This window comes from Aythya ferina, assembly GCF_964211825.1.
Source record: "Aythya ferina genome assembly, chromosome: 7".
NCBI classification, from domain to species: Eukaryota; Metazoa; Chordata; class Aves; order Anseriformes; family Anatidae; genus Aythya; species Aythya ferina.
The window spans coordinates 36,766,298-36,792,844 of record NC_140302.1 but is presented as its reverse complement, the minus strand read 5'-3'; the positions used below and the strand labels follow the sequence as shown (position 1 = coordinate 36,792,844).

The window sequence follows — 26,547 nt, the reverse complement described above, 5'->3', positions numbered from 1 at the left end:
AACCCCAGCCCACAGCTGCTGGTGAGCCTGTGCTCGCTGCCAGCAGTGGGGGAAGGTGCAGGGATGGGCAGGGGTTTGGGCAGAGGGCCCCACGCACGCTCTTGTTGCCATCCTTGGGCTTCTGGGCAGCGCTGGGGTGCCAAAAATACTTATTTCAGTCAGCCACATCTGTTGTTGTCAGCCAAGCAACGGTGTTTTTATGATCTACTACACCATTACACCTCCACAGCAGCGGCACTACACATTTACTAGGGCAGTAAAATCCCTGAATGTTGGCTAAGGTCGGCGCTGGCCTGACAGCGGGTGGGTGAAACACACGGAGCGCTGCGGGCCCCTGCTGCACTTCTGCTGACCTGGGACAAATTGGATACCTGAGGGACTGTGTGAGTCTGGGGCTGGCTTCCCTCCTAGCAGCTAACAGAGCTGAGGGATGGGGACGGTCTGATTGATAGGCTAAGATGCCTTTTATTTTATAAAGTCTCCTTGTAAGCATCGTTCAGATAAAACAACCTCTTCAGCTACTGACGATGGTCTGTACCTGTCTGATAGCATTTCATTGCCAACAGGTTTTGTGCAATGCCTTCCCAGCTACTGGATCCCAAAGGTCTCATATAAACACGCAATCAGGATCGCTTTGGAGGAAAGCCCAAGTCATCGAGCCCAGCACATCTTGCCAAAGGACGTCACCCAGAGGTGGCAGGGGGCAGAGGGAGAGGCGCCTACCGCTGGCTCTGCCCATGGCCTGGGACATTGACCTTGACTGAGCCCCCATCTTCTGAGCAGCCAGCCTTAGGTGAAAGGGCATGACCAGAAAGCTGCGTGTATCGCAGAAAATGGTGATTTTCCTTGCAGTGAATATGCTTGTGTGCTGGTAGCTGTACTTTGCTACAGACAGTCCCATAAATCCTATCTCAAAACTAACGCGACCCAGTAGAATACCAGTGCCTTGCTTACAATCTCTGCCCAAGAGCTAAATTTTTCATGTGAAAATGCATAAAATTCATAAAGCACATAAAGTGCTCTGCACCAGTTTTTATGGGGATGTTCACTGTCATTTACCAAAGGATAACAATAGTAAATCCATAAGGGTGGGAGTTTAGTAAGTTTGCCGTGGAACATAAATTACCTAGTTGTTTAGGTAATTACCTAAATTAACTATGCAATTCACATTACTTTGCATAAATTATGTGCTCTGGCCTAATGAATAAAGGAGGTTTATTTCTGATAAACGCCTTTGCCTGATCTTCATTGATCCACCTGGCGCCGCTCCCTGCCGCCTTGCACCTCGCTGCGGCTGATCCGTAGCCATGGGCTGGTGCTGGCCACAAGCAAGCCCTGCCATCGGGTTCACCCCTCTGCCTTCAGCATCAGTGTGTCCTGGAGGCCTGTTCTGTGACTCGAGGGATGTTCTCCTTATTCTGGGTGGGTGCACGGCAGGTGCTTTGCATTCTCCCTGTTCATCATCTGATTAACACCGCTGATGGTATCAGCATCTTCCCAGCCCCCAGCCTCGTATAAAGCAACTGCTTCCTGGGTGCTGCTGGCTTCATGCTGCATGTCAGGCAGCACTGCAGCTTCTTAGCTACCAACCAAGCTGATGTGGGCAGGCTGAGAAGCAGGACAGAGGGATTTGTGTGGTGCTGCGTGCAGGGAAGGTAGGTGCTGGCTGCTTCAGCAGCTGGCTTGTTTGCAAACACGAGCACAGCCAGGTGCAGTTTGCACTTAGGGGGTGGCTTTGCATTCAGGAAGCGTTACAGGTAGGTTCACGTGGTGTTTGGCAAGAAGTCTGCTGCCAGTGCAGCTGGTGGGGCAGAGGGAAGAGCTCTCTGTTTAAGGGAAAGGCACAGATAAATTATTTGCTTGTGCTTCAGTTTGTCTCTGACCGTGCTCAGCAAAGCAGACGTCTATAGATTTAATATTTGTTTGTATTTAAAGGTGTGTGCATAACAGCATACATGCAAATATAAAAAACATTTGCTTAGAAGGCAGAGCATGTTAGTCAGAGAAAAAATAAATCTTGGTCCTTAAGTAGCTTCATTTTCATTAGCTGTTATTTGCAAGTCCTCTGGCAGGATGGAGAGGTGATTTTTTTATTATATATATAGTGCTATATATATATGTCATACAGTTTTGGTACTTACCAACACTGTAATGTAATAAACTTGTCTTCCAATACCTAAAGGGGGCCTACAGGAAAGCTGGGTAGGGACTCTTTCCCAGGGAGTGTGGTGATGAGTCAAGGGGTTATGATTTTAAACTAAAGAAGGTAGATTTAGACTAGGTGTTAGGAAAAAAAAATACCTTTCCTCAGAAGGTGGTGAGATCCTGAGTATCACCAGAGCCCAGGCTGCCCCAGGAGCTGTGGGTGCCCCATCCCAGGCAGTGCCCAAGGCCAGGCTGGGCTCCTGGCTGCCTGGACCTGCCCCCTTAACAGGGGTGCCTCACCTGGCTACGTGGTAGTTGGGGAAAAAATAACTCGGCCCCCAGCATCGAGCTGCTGACTTTGGGGCTGGGGCTCCCCTCCTCTGCAGCTGCAGTGGTGTAAGGGCTGGAGACATGCTGGAGGTCTCGCTAGGCTGATGCTCACTGATGGAGAGAGCAGCCGAGCTGGCAGTAACACAAAGCTTCCATGTTTTCAGCATTCGCTTTCCTTAAAGTGGCTGTAATGCTGCTTGTTTGCCCATAAAGAGCATGGGGGAAATTAAATTTTGGAAGGTATAATGGATATGCCTGCAGACAGGATGTAAAAGATTGCAGTGCCGTTTGCATATTGTCCGTCTGAGTCTGCCCTTGGTAAATTATGTTATTTTCATTTTCTCTTATTATAACTGCAACTTTATCCTGGCTCATGTCTTCATCTGTCAGTCGGCATCTCCGATGGCCAAGGATAATTCATTTTAACTGCAGCTGCTCCTCGCACTGTGGTGCTGTGACTCACGGGTTTGTGTTGTAATTCAGAACACATTCCACCCAAAAGACGGCATTTTGGGTGCTGTTCTGCTAGCATGGTGCGATGGAAGTTACAGCTCCTGTTTTCTTTCATAACAAGTTCATCCCTGGTCAGAGGAGATCAAGCTGAAATATAAAGCCTGTAATTATCAATAATGCAGTTGGAAGTAAACCAAAATCCACTCTCCATTAGTGTCATATGTTTAAAGCATTTTTTTGGCTAGATAAGGCAATTCCTTAAAGAGTAATATCACAGATATGATAAATATGATAATTTATTTTTGGCCTGGCAATTTTGTTATCTGTGCACACAAGTACCTCCTTGGCTGATTGCTCCAAGTATTAAAGGGAATAAAACCTGGCGTCAGGCACCAGAGCAACTGTGAAATGGGGCCAGATTTCTCATATGTATGTATATATATGCATGTATATATATATTTATTATATATTTACACACATTTGAAATGGCATCACAGTGAAAACATGCTGAAAAGACTGGAAGCTTCTATAATCTCAGTTTATTACTAGGACAGTACAATGAGGTTGGCAGGTAAACAGGCATTACCCAGAGAGATTTTTCCAAAACTTTCCAGCACGGCAGCTTTCCCATCAGAATAAAAAAAATCTAAGTGGGAGAGAAGTTGTTTTTTTGTTTTTGTTTTTCCCAGCTGTGCCTCTGTTGGGCCCTGGCTCAGAACCCTTGGGGTGTGACACACCTGTGTGCTGGCAGGGAGCACCCCAAGCCTTTTTATCCCACCTGGTGCTGGGTCAGGCTCTGTTGCTGCCAGGGGAGGCAAGAGCAGGATCTGTGCCTCATTGAGGAGGTGCCCCCAGCATCTCCCCAGCACTGCCACAGTTACTGCTTTCAGGGCTATCCCTAACGCTTTACATTCCATCCACTTGAAGGACCATATTTCAGTTTTATCCAGACTACTAATAAGGGGTTTAAGCATGCTGGCTGTATAAAATAGTGTCATTTTTCTTCCTTCACCAAGCAGTGATGCCAGACCTTAATGGAGAGTTGTAACCGGGTTTCTTTCGCTCTCGTTTAAAAAGCAGCTTACGTCGAAGCTGGGAGATGTAAAAGCCTGACATCGGATTGCGTTCATTGATCATGTCCCTCGTTTCATTAGGTGATCGTGGCTTTTATGTCCTGTGGCTTGTATCGCTTTTATTTTGCAGAAATCGTTCGGAAAGTAAGCAGAGAAATGCCTTTGTGTCCAGCGATGCCGGCGTTTGCCTGTTTGTTGCATCTCCTTCCACATCTCTCGGGGCTCGTGGCATTATAGGCATGGGGTGTACGGTGACTTCTAATGCACAGAAATGGTCGCTAGTCTGAGGAAAAATATTTTGCTATTCAGGAGAAACAGAAAATGAGAAGATGGGGAGCACAGAAGTTACATACATACATATCTGTATCCCTTTCTGCATATTACCTTGTACACGGCCCTGGTTTGACTTGATTTCTAGTTTCCACCCTCTAAATCTTAACTTTACTTCTCACATAGGTCCTTCCACGAGGCAATCAGCAGTTGTGCTTGTGATTTACGGATGGCCATCCTCTCGCTGGAGGAGAGGTTTTCTGGGCTGGGCAATGGGAACCCCTCATGGGACAGCCAAACCATGACTCGGGGACTTCACTTTTTTTCCCCCAAAAAATTTGCTCCTCACAACTAGGTTAATTAGTCCAGGAGCTACAATTTCTTCCACCGGGTTGTGTGCCTTCATTACAGCATGCATGTAGCTATATGTCCGGGTTATTTTAGCACCCATTACCACTGGGCAGAGGATAGAAAATCTGCCCTGTGCTGCCAGGCCCCAGGGAACACCAGCACATCACGGCCGTGCCCCTGTCCTGCTGTGGTGCTGCTGGAGGTCCCAGGGGTGTTGAGGTCCCAGGGGTGCTGTGCTCCCTGCAGAGCCACGCGGGTGTTGCAGGAGGCTCTAGGGCTGCAGTGCTCTCCTCAGCTGTCCATAGCCCCTTCCTCTTGGAAGCCGGGACTTTGATAAAAGAATTATTGCAATAGGAAGCTGTGGGTATGCCTACAGGTGTGCTGTAAGCTGCACAATTACTGTCATTTGGAGCAGATGAATGCTGCATCAAAATCCTCGTTCTTCCTGCAGGATGTCCTCTGAGGCAATCCGTGCTGGTTCTTCTGTTGCTTTTTGCCTTTGGGAAGCACAGTAATGCCATGGAACCCCAGCTGTGACACCTCTGGCTCAACTTCTAACTTCACTGGGTAAGTTGTCTCTCTATATAAGCTAGTACATGCTTAAGAGATCTGGTTTTTAAAGATGTTGGTTGGACCTTGGTTTTGGTGGGTTTCTTGCTTGACTCTGAAATCTCTCTCGGTGTTGACACAAAATTGCCTTTTTTTTTTTTTTTTTTTAAGACAAATGTGTATTGTGGTATATCTCTGTACTTATAAAAAGGATTAGAAAGCAGATTATGAAATAATGAATATTTTTATGAAAAAACAATATTGCTTTTCTAGACCAATTTCTTTTTTGTCTTAAAGTTCATTTTTTTCTATTGCATATTAAAGATAATGGTAGGATACTAATAGAAAGTATTTTATATCTCAGTGTCTAAGTACAAAAATCAATCTCTAGAAGGAGCTAAGAAGTAAACAGCTTTCTGGAGGAGCCAAGAGTATGTGCCAGAGCAAGTGATCCTGCTCAAAATATACTAGGAATAAACATTTCCATAAAAACTCCCAGAAACTAAACCACAAGTGTCGATAACACCTAATATCTCCCAACACACTGATAATTGCTGTGTTAAGTCTAGATATAACACAATGAGGATCTGGATAAGTAAGTGTTTAATATCACTTTTTCCTATTTTAAAAGCCAAGGCTTCAGCTGTGGCTTCTAAATAGCGAGGGCGGTGTGCTGGGCTGTCACGTTCCAGAGCAATGGACGTGATGGGGGATTTAGGGCTCCAGAATCTGCAAATGCTTCCTCTGTGGGACTTCTTGGCAGCACAGCAATATATCACCTCTTCCTATAAGTCTGTCTTCTGCAATCTCTAAACAAGTAAAATACATTTTTTACTCCCATATCCAAGTCCCTAAATAACCTGAAAACTCATTTAACCACCACACTAATAAAATGTAATTCTAAGGGATAAGGGGGAGAAAAAAGAGAGAGAAAGCAAGCTGCTGGAGCAGCTTTTTATCAAATCCCAACAGTTTGACAAAAACAAAGCATTTTGGGGGGTAGGCTCTTAGATTTTTGGTGAGATTCCCCCTAAAACAAATCAGAGCTCTGAAGAGAACCTGTGTATCGTATTTTGGCTCGGGCAGCCCAGCCTGCCTTGGGCAGCCTCTGAAGTTGCAGATCACCTAGTGTAATCCTCTGCTCAGAGGGCTGACTTCAAGGATATATCATGTTTTTTAGGATCCTGTCCAAATGGCCTTTGAAAATCTCCAAAAATGCTGAGTTTGCACAACCCTTCTGGGTAACCTCCTCCAGTATTTCTGTCATTGTAAGGAGGGATTTTTCCTTACCTCTCTTCGGAATTCACCATTTTGCAGCCTTTGACTCTTTTGTCCTCTCTTGGATTTTTCATCATTTTTATTTTGTGGTGAAACATGTTTGGTTTCATTAATTCAGAATTAGGAGTAAAAACATATACAGATTTTTTTATTTAAAAAAAGCTCCTGCACAAAACAGAGGAGTCATGTTCAAAAGCAAATACAGAGGCTGCATGTGCTCAGATCCATCCAATTGGTCTTTTGGGGTCTCAGTGGACTTCTGCCTGAGCAGCAGGGTCTGTTCTAGTGAATGTGACTGTAAGAGGAGTTCAGGGATCATAAAATGGTATCAGAACATGCGTATAAAATAATAATTCATAATAAACTTATTAAGATTCCTTCATATAAAATCCCATTTACATCCTTTATTTTCTATTGGGAAATTAAGGATTTCTACTAGTAAAATTTTTTATTCTTGGGAGATGTAACTTTTGCAGCCTTCTGCTTTCAGCATCTCTGTAGCAGGCCAAAGAACAGGGCAGAGTAAGAGTTGGCCATATTCTCAGAGATCAAAAACCATCAGCAACTGAAATCCGCCTGGTGGTGCCTCCTGCTATTCCCCTAGCCCAGGTATGCTGACATGGGGCAAAGTTCTTACTCTGACACAGATTTGAAAAGCAGAGCAGATGGATTTTTGTTTAGCGTGGTTCCCATATCATAATCACAAAGGACAAATCAAGCTGAGCACTTCTAGAAGGATCCTGGGAGCTCTGACACCACGCTGCCAGGGGTACCTGAGCACGAGGACTCCAGCTCACGGTCCTGCAAGGCCCTTTGTACAGCAAGCTTGCACAAATCACATTGTGCTTTGGTGTTAATGCCTGTTTTACAGGTTCTGTGTGTTCTGCATTGCCACATCACAGAATGGCTGAGGTTGGAAGGGACTCTGGAGACCCTCTGGTCCAACTCCCCTGCTGAGCTGGATCAACCAGAGCACATTGTCCAGGCAGGGTTTGAATATCTCCAAAGGACAAGACTCCACAGCCTTTCTGGGCAGCCTGTCCTGGGGCTCTGTCCCCCTCCCAGTGAAGAAGTGCCCCCTCATGTTCATCTGGAGCCTCCTGTGCTTAACAAAATATTTCTGAGGAGCTAAACCTAAGCGAGCTCCACTGGAATCAAGGATTTAAGCCTATTTAAGCCATAAAGGGTTTGCATCTGAGCTTCAGGATGGAAAGCTTCAGTAATAAGTTATGACCAGAATACCTGAACCCTTTGGACTCGGTGGTAGCAAATAGTTAGGAATCTTTGTGCATATTAGGAGTTCTGGAAAAAATTCAAACTATTTTCCTGTGCTGTCAAGAGCCATCAGTAGATGTCAACATACAGTGCCAGAAGTACTATAAATTCCAGAGTAACAATATAAAGGCATTTTTTGTATCCTAGGTGACCACAATAATTTTCTTCTCCAAATACTGAAGAGCAATTCTTTGCCCCTGTGTCACCAGCTGTGCGGAGAAGCACTTAATACCGGTGCTGGATGGATGGATGGTGAGCAGCCACCACCCCGTGCTGAATGGTGCTCGGCAGGGAGCAGCGAGAGCACTGACCTCTGCAAGGTGATGTGCCTGTGCTTCACCAGGCAAAGCAAGTTCTCTCTTTCACCTTATTCCTCCTATGTGTTAAAATATATATGTGCTGCAGATTTTTATGGAAATGTTTAAATTTGGCACTCTACTGCCAATACTCCCTGTTAATTGAGTGTGTTATTTCCAGATGGCACGTGGGGTCTGGCATGGGGGTGTTGGTGGGAGAATCGTTACAAGATGATGACATTACAAGAAGATGAGCTGGGCACTGATTTAGGGTGGGGACATAAACTGGAGCTCTTCCTCCTGAGCCAGAGCTGCCTCACAAGCTGCCTTTGCTCTGCCATCCTCAAGGATGGTGAAACGACTCTAGAAAACACAATCTGAAAACACAATTTTTAAGATGAGTCAACTGAGAACATTGGTCAACCACTGATTATGATGAAATTCTAGTTTCTTATCAGAAAAAAATCACAGCTGTAATTTTAATTTTTCATTAGCTGTACTCTAAATGCAGATTCATAAACCAGTTCATTTAAGCCCAGTTGAGCTCTTCGTACTTTACAAGCTATTGTGGGCAGCAGATAATATGAAAAGGAATATTGAAAATATATAACTGTTTTGTTTCCTTCCTTATTCCTGAGCAAGCAAGAGCACATTTGTTGTCTTCCTCGCATTCAGAGGTGAACACAAGTAAATTCAAATACTTTTAAGCTGTGTGATTGATGTATTTCATCTCACAGCTATGTGATCTGTCTTGTCACCATCTGGACAGAGATTTCTTTGTGGCTGCCTGGTTTCTCTCTTCCCTGTGGGATAGGGTCTGGGTGATCATCATCCCCTGCCTGGCATTTGAGGCTTGGGGCTGCCTTGCAGGGTTCCCGTCCCACCCACCACCCAGGGGCAGGTGGCCCTTTGACTTTGGTTGGGTCAGTGTAGATAGGACAGAGGAGATAATGCCTCCTTAGGTTTATAGTCAGCAATTTTCCTACACAGGAGGATGAAAATGTCCTAGAAAAGGAATGCAGACTTTCAAAGGTTGTGGGGGATGGCACAGTGTTGTCTGACAAGGCAAGAGAAGAAATATTGCCCAGGTGAGGCTATTTCTCAGCTCAGTTTTCTTTGGGTATCTATTACAGTGTTCCTCCAGGTTTAATTGCTGACAGTAATTAACTATGTAGGTGGCTGTCTTTAATCATCCCTTTTAATGAGTCAGCCCGCACTGCAAATGGTTGCTAGAGATAATGCTGTGCTTCTGTTTTTTTCTCTGGTTATCATCTCGTCCACCCTAAGTTCCTGCAGCAGCAATTTGGTGTGACCCTTCCTTGCTCTCTCCTGCTGCGTGGAGCCACCCTATTTATTAACTTTCCCCAAAGTCCTCTTTAAGTCCTGATAACATCTGCCAGAACTGGCAGGGGAGGCTCAAACACTGGGACGTGCTGCTGGTTTCCTACAGGTAAGCTGAGGAGCAGAGAGGACATGCTCATACAAGCAGATGGGATGGTTCAGTCCTGACAGCTGATAGTGTTAATTGCTATATCTTGGTGCTGGGCATTTGTGATGCTTCATCAAAGAAGATATCAGCTATGAAAATCCGAATTTGTCAGTCATCCAAAAAAATGGATTAACGAGAGAGAGAAGAGAAGACACAATGTTTTTTATAGCTAAAGAAACCCCAGATGAGGATTAGATAGGTTTAGATTTTATTTAATTATTTATTTACTTTTAGAACACAGTGAAAATTTTCTGTGGTTTATGAGACTGTTTCTGCTGCTGACAGGGGCTTACACCTGTGTGACCTAAGCAGAGGGTCCCTCCCCAAAGCACTGATGCCAGGCCCCTCATGTTGGCTGTGCCAGGAGCCCTGCTCAGCACCCTCCAGGGCTGAGGACAAGGAGCACACTGCAGAAGAGAGAAAAAATCATTCAAGGCAGTAGCTACATAGTAAGTTACATTCTCACCTTTTTACTTTACAGAACTTTCATGAGAATTAATCAGCTGGTATACCTTGGTATGATATGCCAGTATCCTTAAAATAAAAATATTCTATAAAAACACGAATGTAAAAGGATATACTCGATACAAAGTACATAAAAAAAAAAAATAGGAAAGCTGAGAGCAAAATGCATCAGCCCTTCTGTTTTGTTGAGATACTAAGAAGCAGTCACATCATAATATTAAGCCAAAAGCTGTTTTCATAACCTAGAGTAATAGGAAATGATTTTATTACTGTGTGCTTAATTCTGATAAATGATTGTCTATATCTCCTAAGATGACATGGAATGATGACATACTGTAAAACACAAAAAATACAGATATACAATCCAATTTCTGGGGGTTGTCATAACATTTGTTCAGACAAAAGCAGTGTGAGGTTATAACATATCATACAGCTTATGGCACTTTGACATGTCTTGTTACTGTTCTTTTCTGTCATCTTTAAGCAGATCAAATAATACTCTTTCAAAGCAACTGGTATTCACTTAACCAGCATTTGGTCCTCATTAGATCTGACTTTGAGCAGAAATCATATTTCTGAGGGCCACATTTTGCACTTGAGTCTGATGTCAATTCATTATCTCCAGCTCAAAGCTTGAAAACTAATTTCCCGCCTTGGGAAGAGCTTGGAGACAGCCCGGCCACGATCTGCTGGTGGGGAAAACTCGCTCCGAGTTCATCTGCATCGTGGCTGCCTTCTTGGTGTTGCAGTTCTGACAAGCAGACCCTGCCGTTTGTTCCATCGTTATTTAATTAACACCGCCATTCCCAGCAGTTTGACAGGCTCCAAACTCATCTCATTGTGATCCTCCTGTTGTGTGTGAAAGATTAGCTGTTATCAGCAACAGGAGAGCATGAACTGGGGCTAAATGATGCACTGAGTTCCATCCGTGTCTGCTCCTCTCCTCTGGCCTCGCATCGCCTCCAGCCCTGATGTTCCTGGCGCCTGTGGATCCAGAGCAGAGCATAAAATGCACCCGAAGGAGGAGAGCTGGCTTCCAGGTAACAGACACCTCCACCAGCTCTAAAGACATTGGCATGTCAGTAAGAAATAACCCCCAAACCCAACAATTTTCACAGTGCGTTGTGAGGGAAATGCTTTCCACAAGGAAAACAAGATGCACTTTCTCTTCAAACTTTTTCTTCCCCCCGCTGCAGTTGCTGTGGCTGGAAATTCAGCTTTGACGACAACTGTAAAACTTCTACCAACAACAAAAAGGTGATTACAAATGCTACAATCGTGCTTTCTATTATGTTCTTCAAGAACATTTCTCCTGGAAAATGTGCTGGCCACACTATGGCAGCCAGGGCATGGTGTTACTTTGCTTAGCCAGGTTTTGGGGGTGGAATACAACCCCCCTCCAAATGCACATCGTTGCCATACTTGAGGCTTCATTTTCATGTGTGAATATTGTTTTTTTGACTGAACTCTGTTATTATTTGGTACCAAAATTGTTCTATGGAATTTCATTTCAAAATACTCTTAGGGTCACTTATATCCATGTAACGGGTGGTTAAGTTAAATGAAGAGCCCTTCACTGATGCTGTGCACTTGGTTACACCAAAGCACCCGTGCTGGGAACTGAAACAGATACCAGCACAATTTTGCTGTTTCCTGGCCAAATATCCATTTGCTCTGCTCCATTTCAGCATAGCAGAAACAGAGTGACCGAGATTCATGATGCTGGGGAGGAGGGGAAACAACATGACCAGCAGCGAGGGCTAACGTGCTGTGTTTGAGTGGATTGTAGGCACTTATCTATGCACCACAGATGGGTCTGCCCATCCTGAGCACGCCTTTCTTTGATAAAAGACTTCTTGGAGATAGAGAGAGATGTGTGATCTAATACACCATGTGTTGTTTTGTCTAATAGAAAACAGACTTTGCAAATGAGCTCCTGAGCACTTTAGCAGGGGGTAATTTTGCTCTCATATTTGCAATTTTCAGTTCAGGTGTGGATAGCCATGAATCTCACAGTGATACTGACACTTAAGATCTGTGTGAAGGCCAATCTTTCTTTGAGCTTTATAGATCAAAGGAACATCTATATCAGTATAGTCCAATAGCATTGATTTCAACATGGGGTTACCAATTATTGTTCAGAACTCTGTTATCTCACTGCAGTCCTGCAGCCTTAGCAGATAGTTAATATTTCGTGGGACAACCTTTAACTAATATCCATGTCAAAAGTTAATTCCTACGTGCAATCCCTGTTCCTTCGTAGAGTGCTTCTTGGGTTAATAAGGCATTTGTTGCTTCCGAGGGTTCTGATACCCTGAGCACACTTTCACCTCTAACACCATGTATCAGCTGCTTGCAGATACTGCTGCTGTATGAACAAGGCAAGAGCTCAGCTGTGCAGGAGCTGCACCGCAGGGCACCAGGAGAAATGACTGTTGTTATCCTATTACAAAGAAAAAGGAAAAGCAAGGAAACACGACCATGGCGTGCAAAGTTATGACTGAGGGCCTGATGAAGCATCAGACATACAAAGCTCAGCCTGCATAACTTGAAATGTGCCTGTGCTCTGCTTTTACTCAGTAACGAGGGGATGCTTTATTAGAGTCAGACACTGATGACTGTGCTGCTTGCAGCAGCAGTGTGCTGGCTGCTGGTGAAAACAGATGGTTTCTGCAGTACTGTTCCTGTAGTCCTTTCACTTTGCTTGTTTCTCATCGTCTTTTTATTTTTTTTTTTTTTTTCAGGCTTCGTGAACATCCCTGTTCCCCAGCTGATCTCTCACTGTCCTGCTGGGAAAGAATGGTTCAGTTGTTGGGGATCTTCCTGATCCCTTCTTCTTCTGACAGTTCCCTTCATCTTAAATCCCCATCTCTGCTCTTAAATGTCTCTCGGTAGAATTGTGCTATTTGTTGAGGGACTGGGAAGGCAGCCTGGATCCTCAAGTAGTATGTCTTGAAGGCAGGACCGTTGCTCACACTTTGAGTGACCATGTAAAGCGTGGCCCATCACAGAGGGGTTGAAAATACATGTTTATGATCCCTTTTTGTTTTAGTAATGTTTTTAATGTTTAGTAATGTTTTAGTAAATGGCTCAAGTTTCTCTAAAAAGTATAGTTCTTCCTACAGTGTCTGCAAGAATTAGTGAAGCCAAGCCACATTTCCTTCTTCCAGGTAGGCCTGTAGGACTCTTGCTGTTAGTGGTGTTCAGAGCAGACACAGATACTCTCTGCTATCTTAAAAGAAAACCTTTCAGTGTTTAATTATTACAGTGTAAGCTCAAATAATGTATTCATGGAAATATCAGCACAAAACAATGAATGGCAGACACGTCACCGTGTGCTGATTCACAGCCCTGCATTTCCTGTAGGGGATGAGCCTGCAATATTCTTCTGCAGGCGTTGTCTGTGCTGGGATTGTGAATGGAAGTGACTGGGAATTGTACCCCGGGGATCTGGTGTGGGTCAGTCAGCAGCGCATGAGCCACCTCCTGCTTTCTCACTTTTTTTATTTCAGAAATATTGGTTTGCTTTGAAAATCCTGGGCTCTGTGGATAGTTTTTGTACTTTCAGCTGACCTCAGAAAAGAATGCTGTAATTATACACATACTTCACTTAAATCAATAATGAATTACAATTCTGCAGGGCAGTTTAGTGAGACCGGTCACGTAAATAATGCTGCCAAGGCATGCCTTGTTAGTCAGTAAGTACAGCCGTGCAAGGAAAAGTTCAGGATTAAAGGTGTCTGGGCTGAAATTCTGAGCTCAATACTACACATGTCGTGTGTGCAGAAGCTGGGAAAGGTGCCTGAACCTGAAGCTTCCCATATGCACAATAATATACATAGTATTGTAGCATGTGAATTATTATTACTGTGCATTTACATATAATGATTATGTAACTTGCATAAGTACTTAATAAATTCTGCAAAGAAAAAAGTCTCTTAATTACTGAGATCACACAGGTATCAAACATTTTAATCTGACCTGGACAAAGAATGCTGAAATTTTAAGAATGCTTCATCTAAACATCAAAAGTTCATGTTTCATGGATTCAGTTGTGTTGAATTTAAAATCACAAAAATATGATTTTGCAGTTTCAATGATTGTGATACAAATTCATGTTTATATCTGTATAATATAAAACATCATAGAGCAAAATTACATGTTTTGCTTATGAATAAACCATAATAAAGCAGACCTTTATGACAACTTTTTGGAAGCTGTTTTAACTGTTAAAATGATCTCTTATCAATAATTGTGCTTTCATTTAATTCAATGGGCCTGGAAGAGTTTTTCCCCTCCTGGCCAACCCAGGAGGTTCATCACAGCCAGGAGCTGCACTTGCAAAATTTTTGCTTGTGGCTAATTTTGGTCCACTTTGCATTTCTCTCAGCTTCATTTATTTAAATAACAATATGTTGATTGCAGTTATACAAGAAAAATAAAGAAAAACATCTTTATCTCATTATTAGGTCCATTTCTACACAAGGTTAGTGCAATGAGGAAGTATTTAACAGTTTCCTTTCTCAGCACCAAGGGATAAGGATGGTGAAAAACAAGTAGCAAAGCATTGTCTCCAGGTACAGCTCTGACAAACCACTAGTAAATCCCTCCTTATATCTTCAGGCCAGCTAATTTACATATTCATTAATAAATTACATGTGGTCCTTGTCATGGCACCATAAATACTTGGTACAATATTCTGTGTTAAACCTCCAATCATTTGCATTTATATCAAAGCATCATTGAAACCACAAAATTTGCTCTCTGAACGCTTACCGCACTTTTTAAAGTTAACTCAACTACCACATTAAGCAGCACATCAGCTTTCCTCGCTCATCTGCTTCAGCACATCGGGCTCCAGGTTTATTACCCACTGCCTAATAACAAAGCCCTGTGCATCCTGCTCAGAGGTAGGGACACCTCTCTGCCTCCACATTAATGAGGAAAACTTCTAGTTCACTAAAGCTAATAATGCCTTCAAGGCATCTCTTCTCCTCTTAGTATTTTCTAATCAAAGTATTAAAATAAGAGTTTTATATCCAGGCAATACACTCCTCATAGTCAATAAAGGTAAATGAGGAATCATTTATATGATTTAGTTTATGAGAAGAGCATAGGAAGAGAATATAAGCAAAACATTTATTTCCCATTGGTATAAATATGCAGTTGCTGTTTCTAATAAATCTTACTTGAAAAAAATGTCACTGTTATGAGAGACGAGGGAGAGCAACCTGAGGCTTTTGCCTTGATGGTGTTTCAGCCCCCAGTTCAGTTCAGATGAGTTTTTTCCTTTTCTAGCCTTTACCTCTACAGGCAGAAATCTCACGGTGCCAAAGAAAAAGTGAAGGGGGTTCCCAAGTGAGGATGGGCAGCACGGTGCCACAGGGGGCACAGCACCCAACAGCACTGGGGACAGGGGGGCTTTTCCAATAGCAAAGCACTGGCTGCATTGAGCAGGGAGGGAGAAATTAGGAGCTTGGAAATTATAACGAACTGATATGTCACATCCTGTTCATTTCTGTTTCGATCCTCATTTTCCTTATCCTTTTTGAAAGAAGTATTTAATGGTAGAAATAAATTTTGTAATTTCCACTTGTATTTTTTACGCTGAGAGGTCTTGAAAAATTGTTCTTTTTCCTGTGACGTTCCTGATCTGACAAAACAAAATGAATCCTTTGCACAAAATTGCCAACTAATTTCTAGTAATTATTTTGAATGTTTAAGTTTTAGAAGGAGAAGAACTGATGGGTTGTCTAGACTTCTGTCCTCCGAGGGACTACATGAAAGCATTGTATTAGTTGTTTGTAGGCTCAAAGTTGAGGGCTCCCGGAACTAGAACAACCCCTTCTGTCTTTCACTTTAATATTGTTTACAGAAAGCTGTGTTCTGGCAATTCATATCTAGTGTAGGTAATTGGTATTGTTTTGCATGTCTGCACATCAGAGTATCATTGAGAACGATAATCACTGAAGAAGATCATGTGCCTCATTTATGGGAGTGCCCCGCAGAAATGGTGAAACCCTCTCCTGGGTTTTGCAGAAGGTGTCCCTCTGGCTCCAGAAGCCCTGGCAAGGAAGGAGCATTTAAACCCCGCTGTGTGTGAGCCCAGGGGACTCGCAAGGGGCCGTGCTGGCACAGCCAGTGCTGGGCAGCACCGCCGCACCCCTCAGCCCTCTGCTAAAGCACCCCTGAAGTGTTCAGCAGCGATCACAGCTGGCCTTGCAGAGACCAAGCCATGACCAGGAGCTCCGTGAGGTCTCTCCATGCACGTTGCTGTTCAGAGGCCCCAGAAGCAGAGGGCAAAGGCGCAGCCTCCACGTGCCGGGGCTGTGCGTGTGGCTGGGCAACAGTCGCAGCCTCACCTCCCCACGCCGCACCTGGGGGAAATGCAAGCTGTGATATTTTTTCTTTTCAATTCCTCCCAAGAAATTACCTCTGTGCCACAGGGGCGCAGCAGCCAGACTCTATGGCTGCAGCTTGGCTAGCACAGGCGAGCTGAGCACATCGAGAGGATGAAGAGGACGAGGCACCCGCGGGACAGGCAAGGTGGCCAGCAGGGGATGAGCAGTTCTAGCAGCTTCTGTTTGTTCAATATTTTGCAAACATCATCCGCTGGAAAGGCACCTGCACATAGCTTGGAGGCCAGGCTGCTGTTGCAGCGCTGATTATGGATTCTTAATTACACAGGGCTTGATGTGAAACATTATATAGGTGGGAATAAGGTCATGCGAGCTCTGCTAATGTCTCTTAAACTACCACTTTGAAAGGATGTTAAATCAGGACTATGCATGGAAATACAATTCAAATTGATACCTTCCATACACTAAATGTTCTGGGTTTTTAATGATATGGGATTCAGAGTGCTCCAGCTTGTTAGAGCTAAGTGGATCAGGCCAATTTTTCTCTAAAATAAATAAGAGTCAGGGAAAAAAAGGCAAAAATATTTGTTCTATTTTTTAGAAAAGTTTTGAGGATATAATCCTGCTTTCCAATATAGTGATTTTATCTCCTTTAGTGATGTTACAGCAGGAAGAGAAATACCAACTGGTTTACAGTTAACCCCATAAAAATATAACCTCCTCCAGCACTCCAGCAAAAAGAACTATGGGCGCGGGGCTCACCCCATGAGCCTGCAGCAGGCAGGCAGAGCACACACACGTCACATTGTCACCATGCTGCTCTCATGGGCTTTAAATTAATGATGCCAATGGGCTCACGCAGCTGCCTGTGCTCAGAAACAACGGGGGAGGACAGGGGAGCTTCTCTGCAGCCCCAATGGTGGCAGCACCAGGGCTGGGGGGGCTCCTCCTGCGTGGAAACTGCTCCGCTCCGACATTAAACTTCAGCATAATTCCTACAAACTTCAGCATAATTCCTACATAAGTCCCAAACAGTTTTCATCTGCTTGACATAAGTTACCAGCACTGGAGATTATTCATTTGTGCTGGCTGTTAGTGATCTTAATAAAATGTTGACAATGCCTTAGGGTAAAGCTTTCAAAAATGCTTTTTAATAAACTGTGAAAACTGTTGTTTCAGCAATTGGAAAATAATTAAGAAGCAATTACAGAAGCAAACAGAAATCCTGAGCATATAGTCAAGCTATTAAAATATGTTCTCCACAAAATTATTGCAGTCACACTGGAAAGAAAAGCTACATTTAAATAAGGTTATGGTTATAACAAACGGAAAAGAAGGAAGAAAAATGAAGTACTTCATACTGGAGGGAGTAACCACTCATTTTCATACACACACACACCCCATTGCACAGTTAACCTATGGTAGGTTTTCTTTCCTTAATTTTCTTATGCAGAATAATAGTTGAATATTTTGGAGCTTTTTGTTAGTTTGTTTGTTTGTTTTCACTTTAACAGAGTATTTCCTCTTGTGCAGCTCTGCTGCCGCCAGGTACATGTCTGCTGTCGGCAGATACATGTCTCAGACACTTGAGAAAGAACAAACCATTCTTTACCAAATTCTCAGCTAAAATTCCAGTGACAACATAGGTCGTGCATAAACACAACCTCCCCTGTTTCCACCTTTCTGTGTTAGGACCCTGGCTGAAGCTCTGCCCTCTTCCAGCTCGAACTTCACCTGCCACATTTCATAAAAGTTTTGCACAATGGGAATCTACGTAGCCGAGCCTGGTGAGGCTCTTGGGGTGTGACGTGGCACCCTCCCCAGCCTGATCAAATCCCTGACGTGTGTTATTGCCAAAATAAATCATGCCTTCAAACTCTGAGTGGCCCTCCTGCTTCCCTTCTCCAACAAACAGATAAATATGCATTTAAGTAGCTTGACATCACATCCTGATCTTTTAAATATATTTTTGTTTATATATATAATTATATACAGTTAATATATTATATATAAAAATGTGTTTAATATATTGCATATGTTATTGTATATATTTAATGTATATTTTTTGTTTTTAATATACTTGTTGTGTTAACAAAATCAGACATAAACCTGGTCTGAAAGTCACGCACAGTCAAGCCTGTGAATGGTTCTGGGAAGCTGAATCATGAGTATATGGTTGTGGGAACACTTCTTGTTCCAGGTATGGCCAAATTAGACCCATTGCCCATCGAACTGAATGGCGTATTACAAAATCAATAAAATACTGCTGCAATAAAAGTCGTGCCCCTTTCATGTGCCAGTATGGAAGGATGTTTCTGGTTGTAAATTCTCTATGCAAAGTGCCCATTATCTCAGTGAAAAAGCAAAAATCAATGATATTGCCGCTCATAAACCACGTTCATTGTGACTGCTTCTCAGAACAAGCGTAATTGTCACACTCTGTCTGGGCTGTGGACTGCATCATAGCAATATGGAATATGATCAATGGCGACTCAAAGAAGAATGGGTGCTAAAAGGCCACGCCAGACAGCAACCCGTTGCCAAAAATCCACCTTTCAGGCAGCGAGAGGGGCTGAGGGGCACAGCAGGAGCTGGGTGGGAGCTGGGCACCCTTGGGTGCCTCCCAGGATCCGTCCCCTGGGTGCCAGCCCCAGGCTGTGCCCACACCAGGCATGCTCGGGAGGCTGGGCTGGGAGGCAGTCAAGCAGCTTCAGATCTCCAGGTAATAAAAAGATGCACAACTCATCCCGAGAGTGAAAATGAAGAGCGAGTGAAGCTGCTGTTCAGTCACTGAAATCTGTTGAGTGGGTATTTGGGTTGTTTTTTTAGAGGAAATTTCTTTAAACCTGCATGGGGTGGGATTAAGGAAGAAATTAAGCTAATTAGAGACTGTCCTTTCTTTGTTTCTCAGCAAGATAACTGTTTGAGAAACTGGTCTATCTGCTATTTAGAAAACAAAACGGGATCTTATGATGTTTTACAATGAAAAAACTGAGCTGCTCAGGGCAGGCGCGGCTCTGGCACTGGCTGCAGGCACAGGGAAGGTGGGCAGGGGAGGGAACTGGTGCCAAGTGTACCTCCCCCCTTTTTCTGTTGTTATTATGACATTTTTAAGCAATGGGCTATTTATTATTTTTTTTCTGTACTAGGTATGTGCCACAAGACACACTTTTTTGTTTGTTTGTTTCCCCAGCAAAATTGGTTTACGTACTTCAAAAATTATAGAGGGAAGGATGTGTTCCTCATGTGCTGGAGAACAGAAACCCTTCTGCTACTTCATGGGGGTTGCTCCTGTCCAGATGAGCAATGGCAGTGTCTCTTTAGCTCAATGTGCATTAGTTATCTCAGTAAAAGAGAACAGAAAAAAATGCCCAAAGTCTTCCTGCTTGTTTGGCCCCGTGCAAGGTGCTGTGTGCCCATGCTGAGCCACCAGGTGCCCTTAGCACTGCTGGCACCAGGCACAGCTCCCAGCACCAGACAAATGTTCAAATTGCAGCCCATAATTAAATGCCCAAGGAGCTGGGCAGGGGGAGAACAGGGTCTCCAGAGAGCAGCCTGCAGGCTGCAAACATCGCTGCAAACATCCTTGTCCTTTAGGCAGAGAACAGGAGCCAAACTGGGTTAAATCCGGAGCAGGTCTGCAGAAGCTGAGAGATGGGGAATTGCTGCATGAAGAAGGGATTGTGGTGAAGGAAACGCTGCTGGCCTGAGCTGCTCTGACACACGACAGTGCCCAGCTGGGGCAGCAGCAAACCGCAGCCCTCAAACTATTGCCAAAGGGTGCCAGTAGCCCCCCTGCACCCTCCTGGCCCAGGGGCTGGGCACCCACCACACTACGGCACCGAGCAGCTGACATCTTACAGCTTTTTTTGTGCAGCACAGACAAAACACTTTCTTTTCCCTCCCTCGCTCTTTGCCATACACTCTATTAAATTACAGGCAGGCAATGAGTTTATTTGTCAAATGTACTTTGTGCTGACTCAGCATCCCGGTTATCTGTTGGGCATTAAATTTCACATTGGTGTGGAGCCTTTTGTGTTTCCCTCAGTGAATAAATTACAAATGCTAATTTCTGTTCAGCAGAAGCAAAGATTAAGGCAGCATAACAGACAGGCATGCCAAAATATTTATTGAATAAGTTGCAAAAGCGAAACAAAAAGGCTGTGTATTTCCAACTGAACACCGAGCAGGACTCCGCAGCTGAATTTCAGATCAGCTCCTTTATTCACCCAGAATCCAATTTGGTACAAGTATATTACATCCGACATCTGTATGCTGAAATCCACTGCTGAATAAGCTTTTAAAATTATATTTTCTGTAGTTTCGGTGTATACTTGCACATATGTTCCTTAGTAAATCACAGTAATAACCCTAATTCCACGTGGAGGACCTAAACCAAATGCTGTCCCTGGACTGGTAGCCCACCTACTCCACAGCTGCTCGACAAGGTTATCGTTCATTTCCTTCTCTATTTCCATCCAGGCTGCTGTAAAATGAATAGGGAGAACAACCAGCTGAAAGCTGTTATAAAAATATTTGAACTGTAACACTTGCATTAATATCTATTTTGGTACCTCAGTTAAGGAAATGTGCATTTCCATTTCAGCTTGCAGAGACGTGGTGAGATGTCCTTTTTTTTCCCTGTGAATGCAGGAACTGAGCTGAGGTCCATGGGCATGGCAGGAAGGGGGTTAACCGCGTGACAACAATTTGTGGCAAATTTGGTTTCAGGTCCCACCATGGGAAAGAAACAACAATGAAAAAATGCAATCATCAAACCAATGTTGTTAAAAATTTAAATGTATGCATTGAAATATTTTTAGTGCACCCCCAGAGAAGCAAAACCCCAGTTTTAGAGGTTCTTTTTGGAGGAGCTGAGGACAGGGCTGGACCCCCATGGCCCCACCATGGCACAGGGCAGCACCTATCCCTGCAGGCACAGAGCCCCAGAAGCGTGAGCCCTACGTCCTCATGGACACCTGCCCCTCGCCCAGCCAGGGCACTTCTCCGTCCCCCTGCAGTCCTACAAAGCTTCCCTGCGTCCAGCAATGCCCATGCACACCTCTGTCCAGGGGGGCTGCAACACCGTGGGGAAGTCCTGCATCAGCCATCACCATACCGCAGTATTTATGAACATTTATTTCTTTTTAATTCTCCCAGATTTAGGATGATATTTCAAGCTGCTTATAGAAGCACATGTATTTTTAATATGTATATAGAAAAGCTAGATTTTATTCTACTTTTGAAAAGCAGTTTCTATAGCATCGTATTCAATTTTGCAGGCATTAAAGACTTGATTTTGCTGCATAAAATAATCAGTTATGCTGTGTCTGCATTAAATAACAGAGATATATATTAGCATTTCCATGTCGCCCTTCTGTCATAGTGAGTGAATGCCACACGCCACATATGGGCTCATTAGATAACATCCAACAGGTGAATATCCATCAATGTGTTGGCTTTTATTTATGCTTGTGTAAGTGCTTTTAGATATTCCAGCAAATCAGGCCAGTGGAAAGAAAATTCGAAGAAAGCCAAAATAATTTGAGAGAGCAGTTACAAAAATGAAAAGTTGAACTTAACCATTTCGGTGGGTGTTGAGCCTAGGAGCAGCCTGTGCTAGAAACAGCCTTGTTCACCTTTGATACCAAGTAAGAAAAATAATGCACTACTCACTTTTAACATGAACTGCTCAGAGAAGTTATATTGCATAATAAATAAACCTTAGAAAATAATGATCTGTTTGCAGACAGCTTCTAGAATTATGAGAATAAATCACGGAGCATGATCTCACCCTTATCACTGCTAAAATCTGGATTATAACATTGAAGTTATCAACCAATGAAGCTTTAGTATCCCCTGGCCTCCTTCAGCCAGGAGCTGAGAGCTTAATGGCACACCGGGGGACAGCGCGGGGTGGGATGCTGTGTGCATGAGGCTGGCGGGTACTGCAGGTATCTTTTAGGGAAGAAACGAGGTGAATAAGCAAGGCAGAAGTTCTGAGGTGACCGGAGAGGGAAGTGAGGAAAGGGGAAGGAAATTGGGTGTCTCGACGCCACCTGATCGTGTGGGGAGGCACAGAGCAGGGGGGTTCTGCTGGAAAATGAAGCTCATCAGGTTGGTGGCAGAGCTGCCCGCACACACACTGACCTGGGCAGCCCCTGCTGCACTCTCTCCAGCACAGGCTGCTGCTCCATGCCCCCAGGAATGGGCTTTAATTCACCCAATAAGGGGACGTGCTCATAATTTATAAAGTAATCCTATGCAGTTATGTGCATGTACACTTATATGTGACTTGTGTGGGTACACGCATATGGAACTGCTTGTATAAATAAAATGCAAAGTCTGATCATTTTAACTGTTTCCACCAGCTTTCTATTTTGGTTCCCAGGTGGAAAAGTTCCTTTTGCATCCAGGCTTAAAAGTACTTGTTTGGCTTTTTCACTTTTCCCAGTGACAAAGTGAATGATGCGTAATAGCCGCATTTACAGAGTGCTTGAATCGCTAACCACATACTACTTTCTTCATGAAAAGCAGAGTTGTCATGGCAACAGCGCAGCCTGATAGTTAATTCCACTTAAGTGCACGCAGAAGGTAAGAGCAGAGGGGTCTCGGGGGTCAACGAGTCCCGGTCCTGCTGCCACCCGGCCCTTCCATCACGTTAACACAACGCCTCTCAGGTAAGCTGAGGTAACAGGCTGCATGTAAACAAAAGCAGGAATTTCTTCCATTTGCCACTAAGGCTGTCGATGAGAGAAAAGTAGTCATTTGTGGAGTTATTTTGGCTGAGGGGTATGTGACTGGCATCACGAAGAGAACCATGACATCCTTCTGACAAGTAATATCAACAGTAATTGGCTTCATTTCTCTTTCAGTGTCTCTATCGTTAATGAGATTTGTGATCTAATTTTTCATATCTTTGTCATATCAGTTGGGAATAATTTTTCTAACAAACATTTATGGACATAATATGTGCACATTCATCGAATACGTCCTTTACAATCCAGTGTTCTCCAGAAAGTATTTCTATTCTGACAGATGAGTTTAATAAAAAAACTCAGCTGAGCATTCTGAAACATAAGAATTCAATAATAATAAAAACTTAACCTAGCCCAAATCAAAGCATTCTTTCTAAATAGAGTGCAAGCATCCTCATATTTAGGTCTCATAAAACCATTTCAATCCATTGATGTGCCGTGATGCTACACGCATTATTCCCATTTTACAAATGAAGTGATTAAAATACACAGGAGCAGAGTGAATCGCCAAATTTACCTGTCAGTTATCTCTTAAAATTTACTTACAGCTCCTTGCAGAGCGCACAGGAGAACCCCTTCTGGGCCTGATGTTCAACCGACATCAATATCGCGCCTCTACAAGGAGCCAGGAGCGAGGGATGCAGTCCAGGTCCAGCCATTTTCTGAGCGAGATTTAGCCCAAGGCCCTCGGTTAAGATGAGCTGCTGATCCCTGCTTTGTGGACCCAAGGATCGAATATATATTTTAAATCACTCTGGGAAAAAAAGGAATGACATATTTGATGTTTCAGAGGCATGGCTGTGTTCCTCCAGCCCACTACAGCCCACACAGAGGCAAGGTATAATGAACACATCACAACTTCTGGAAACATTAAGGATACATACAGGCAGAATAATAAATTTCACCAGGAAAATGTGAGAAGCCTTTTCTTAACACTAGCCCTGTGAAATTAAGGTATTTAATCTAAAATATAAATTCTGGTTGCTAAATTGCTTCTAACCAGATGGATACATTTCCCGATGTGATAGATTATTCCCTAAATACCTTGAGTTTAAAATAATTTTAAATTTTAAGATACTAAATTACAGCCGACCTTATAATCTTTTTCTCTAGGAAACCAGCACCAAACCTTACACACGTCTATCTCGGCACTGCTACATCCTCTGTATGGGGTGCACACAATCACCTAAAGGGGAGATTTGCTTTGCTCCCAGTGCCCCTGCTGCTCTGCTGCACGGTGTCTAATGCCACTGCTCACACCCAGGCTCCCCTGGGTGCTCTTCCCCCCTGCCACAGAGCATCGCAGCGTGCTGGCATGCCCCGAGTGCACAGCAAGGAAGAGAGCACTTTTCTGTGCCTCCCAGCTGAGGAGCGTGTTGGGAAGTGCTTTACACCTTTATCGTCAAAGTTATGGAGCAAGCACATTGCTGAAGCTTCGTGTTGGCTTTTAATAACCCAAATTCTTTGCTGTAGACGAGCAGCCTCGTGTCTCTCGCTGGCAGTGACAAAGCAGTACTGTCTTAATAATGACAAACTCTACTGATGCACCGTGTCATAGCTGCAGAACTGCTATATAAAACCTTATGTGCTTAACCTTCAAGCTGCACAGCAATAGGTTTTTCAGTAATAAATGTTTTACTCCTGAACTTTACACAATCGAGTATGTTTTGTAGCTTGTGTGTGTGCCATCTCCATGCTCTTCATTCACTTCTTCAGGATTCTCTATGGCTGGTTACTTGAGGTGGCTGACTAATTGCTGACACGAAGATGATACCTTCGTGTCTATTACCAAGAAAACGAGCACAGTGTTAAAACTGTGCACACATTTTCAAGACCAAATTTCAAGCATATATTTCAAAGATCCACAAAATACCACAGTGAGTTGTTTCTGCTTTACTTTGCTTCAATCCCATCGTCTAATATTAGCAGAACTGACATTAGCTGTATACCAACAGAATTTTTCATATATGATTCAAATATAGACTGTGTAGCAGATGTCACCTTTTCTTTGTGCTATAATAAAAAGAAAGAAAATGAATAAAATACCTGTTTTAGAGATTTTTAAATACAGTGCAAATAGGCATTTTCTTTTTAGCCATCTCACCAGTCTGAAAGCATTTAGGCAATGAGCAAGACTTTCTTCGGTTTCAGTGTGACATTCAGATGACAGCTACATTGGTTGTCACTGTAGGAAAAGGGCAGGCAGGACCCAGGCCCGTCCTCGCATGTTTTATGGAACAGAACTGCGGCTCTGCCTTTGAGGTCTGTGCTAACACCTGCCCTGGACAGACTTCTGCCCTGCATCAGAGCGTGGTCCGTCGATTTCAAAGGGAGAAGGAGCAAGGGCTGAACACAGGAATCACTGTCCAGAGCGCTGCAGTGTCACTAAAATCAGGGAGCAACCTCTGTCCCTAAGCAGGGAAAGGACCGATGGGTTACGTAGGGGAACTGGACAGCCAAGAGCTCCCTTTCCCCCTCCCTTTCTGCCCATGCAGCAGTCAAAAGGAGCAAAGTCACCCCTGGAGGCAGAAGCTTCCCAGTGTTGTGGCTAGGCCTCTGCAGGGATCTCCCATGCAGTCACTGCTGTCTGAGATGCTGAGATGAATCCCAGCTCCAGACTATGCAGCTCACATCCATTATCACAATTACTGCTCGACTTAAGCAATGTTTTCCTCAGGTAGCATGCTAGGTATGATTAGTCTGAACAGCAAAGGAGGAGTATATTTTACTGTCTTTAGCTATTTCTCTAGTGTTAGACAAGTATTTTGTAATGGGAGAAATAAAGTTGGAAACGGTGCAGGGCAGCATCCTAATTACCCTTAGGAGATTCTGGATGAGCAGAGAAAGACTTGCAAGGTCATTTCGTTTTGCAATCTCACCATAGCTCAGCGTATTGCAGATATTACCTGTCACTACCATGAAAGAAACTTTTCCAGCCCCAGTGCCTTGAGGCTGGTTGCAAACCTTCAGCTGGTGGATGGGCTTAGGGCATCATCCTAGGGACCTCCTTCCGAACAGTTTGGATGCTGCCGCTTATAGCTGGCACATTTTTGTGGTGTGTAGCTGAACTACACGATACGCAGTGTCTCTGTTCCTTCTGTGTGGGTCTCCGGCTGACAAACACCAGAAGAGCCGTGGGCAGAAGGGACTCAGAGCCCAAATGGCCTGCAGGGAGAGAAGGGCTGGTAGCTGGGGTGCAGGGTGGTGGCCACCACCAGGCACAGCACCGCTCATCCCCCCTGGGCTGGCACGGCTGCCCACCTTCTGGTGTCGTTTCATAAATTATGCAGCAGATGATGTAGAAATTGTGTGTGATCCTCCCACGGGCTGGCACAATGGCTCTAAAGATGTTTATTAATTCAAGGAGATAACCCAGAAGTCCGGGGCTCTACGCCTCTCCCCTCCACACGCCATAAACCCAGGATGCGGGAACTGGCTCTGGGACTGGGGCCATGC

General features: G+C 43.9%; 1 long non-coding RNA gene across 6 annotated transcripts; it reads left to right on the top strand.

Moving 5' to 3' along the window:
• The first annotated feature begins 1,535 nt into the window (after positions 1 to 1,535).
• Positions 1,536 to 14,181, top strand: LOC311439753. Of its 6 annotated transcripts, none has more exons than XR_014694972.1 (7): positions 1,544 to 1,655; positions 4,083 to 4,145; positions 5,074 to 5,189; positions 7,872 to 8,044; positions 9,011 to 9,108; positions 9,795 to 9,958; positions 10,600 to 14,181. It is a non-coding gene; the product is annotated as an uncharacterized lncRNA (long non-coding RNA). The 6 variants fall into 6 exon arrangements; XR_014694973.1 differs by having other exon boundaries at positions 1,545 to 1,655; positions 4,006 to 4,145; XR_014694974.1 differs by having other exon boundaries at positions 1,549 to 1,655; positions 4,009 to 4,145.
• The last annotated feature ends 12,366 nt before the right edge of the window (positions 14,182 to 26,547 follow it).